The sequence below is a fragment of the Mus caroli genome, chromosome 4 (genome assembly GCF_900094665.2).
Source record: "Mus caroli chromosome 4, CAROLI_EIJ_v1.1, whole genome shotgun sequence".
Classification (NCBI taxonomy): domain Eukaryota; kingdom Metazoa; phylum Chordata; class Mammalia; order Rodentia; family Muridae; genus Mus; species Mus caroli.
In genome coordinates this window covers 82,236,790-82,239,080 of record NC_034573.1, presented here as the reverse complement: position 1 = coordinate 82,239,080, position 2,291 = coordinate 82,236,790, and positions in this window count along the sequence as shown.

The window sequence follows — 2,291 nt, the reverse complement described above, 5'->3', positions numbered from 1 at the left end:
ACAAGCCATTACTGTTCTATTCAGGAATTTTTCCCCTGTGCCCATATCTTCAAGGCTTTTCCCCACTTTCTCCTCTATAAGTTTCAGTGTCTCTCAACCCAAGCAGTATTAAATGCAGCTGCATGCACTGTGTCCTGGCTCTCAGTTGTATGCATCATCCCACCCATTCCAACATGGCTTCCAACATGGCCACACTATCGGCACCATCGTAGGGTGATCCAATAAAGACAATAAGTCACATGCCTGGTCTCCTTGAAATTTTTTAACCACACTTTCCCAAATTTCAAGTTTTGACTTCTGCATTGCCTTCTTCACTTAGAAGCAGAGAGCCACTTCTGAGATGACAAGTGTTTTCATTCCTTTCTGCACTTATATGTTCATGCAACTCAGGACCATAAATCTACCCCTCTTCTCACTCTATATACTACATTGTGAGATCTATTTTTAAATTTTTAATGTATTTTAAAATTCATAAATGGATGTAATGTTTTTAGATCAAGCTTGCCTCTTACCATCTCCTCCCCAGCCTCTCCCAACACTCTCCCTCCCTGCATCATGTGCCCCTTTGCTGAACCCATCTACTGCTGCCCATATGTGCACGTTGTGTGGCTACCTAGGACCACGGATAGCCTATCAGTAGCTTCATCCCTGAAGAAAGCTATCTTTCCCTAACCCTTCAGCATCCATGAGTCGCCATTAGCTCAGCTAGGGGTGGGTTTTCATGAACACCTTCCCCACCAATGCTGAATTTCTCAGATTAGTAATAAATAACTTAAGATATACCTCTTATTTTAATTCCATTCTATTGCTAAGGGTATTAGGGAGAGGGCAGTACATCATATCTCCATGGCCACCTAAGCAGATACCAGGAGCACTCACCATAGCAACTGAGCCTAATGAAGACTTTCCATCAGTGCTCCAAATGCTTTATGGGTATTCGTGTGCCTGCTCCTCACACCTACATCATGCCATATGGATCATTTGAAAGGTGATTAGAATGAGGTTCAGAGAGGCTACTTAGCATGTATAAAGGCATACAGTAGAAAGACCGGAGTTGAAAGTGAATGGAGGATTTGGATAGCCACAGGATCCCTTCATCTAGATATAAAGAAAATAGTCTTAACATGGAGAACAGTGCAAAAGGCAAGTGCATAAGTCAGATCTTAGCCTAACTATAACACATTGTAAAAGTGGTATTAAAAGTATCTATTAACTACTATAAATACTGAAATTTGTGAATACTATTAAGATTCATTTGGTTCAACATCCCTTAAAAGTAGACAGTGCAGAGGAAGGTTAAGTTTTGGTCGACTTTCTTAGTTAAGTCTTGCTTCAATTTTTCTACTTAATAGACTTATGCAGAAGGAACAAAAGTACCAAAGTAAAATACTCTGCCACCGACTAGGCCATCCTCTCATCAATGGGAGGAGAGGCCCTAGGTCCTAGGAAGTTTCTAAGCCCCAGTGTTGGGGAATGCCAGGACTGGGAATGGGAGTGGGTGGGTTGGGGAGCAGAGGAAGAGGGAGAGAATAGGGGATTTTCAGAGGGGAAACTAGGAAAGGGGATAACGTTTGAAATGTAAATAAAGAAAATATCTAATAAAAAATTTAAAAAGAAGGGAAAAATATTCTGCCACATAGAGAGCAGCACATATTCTATGATATAGTTATAAGCCACATCACCTACCTCGCAAAGCTAATTATAAAAGGGAAAACGTAGGGTAGCACTATAATGAAACACGAATGTCTGCTATTTTATCCCATTAATTGGGTTAATGAAGCCTGATAGTAAATCCATGTCCTGGAAAGAAGTAAGCCCTGAAAGGAGCAATGTGCTGCAAGTCTCTGCAAGATTTCTCACAATACAGTTTTGCATAAATAATGAATAGTCAATAAAAGACCACAATTAACCAAACATCTAATGAAAGTCCAGAACGTAGGCGACCAAAACATGGAGAATAGCAAATAACACGTGAGAAAATTTAGGTGCTAACATTAAGAAAAATTAAAGTAGACAATTTTAATTGAAACTATCTAAAAGATGGAGTAAGGATATAAAAATATCCACTGTCATCACTCTTACTCGATTTTATAATACTGGTGCCCTGAGTCAGAGCAATTGGGCAAGAAAAAAAAAAAAAAAAAAAAAAAAAAAAAAAAAAAAAAAAAAAAAAAAAGATTATAATGGAAATGAAAAAAGTTAAATTATTCATTCCTGTTAACATATAACAACATTTCACATATAGAGAAACCAAAGGACTCACTGGGGAAAAAAACTGATAAAAATGATTC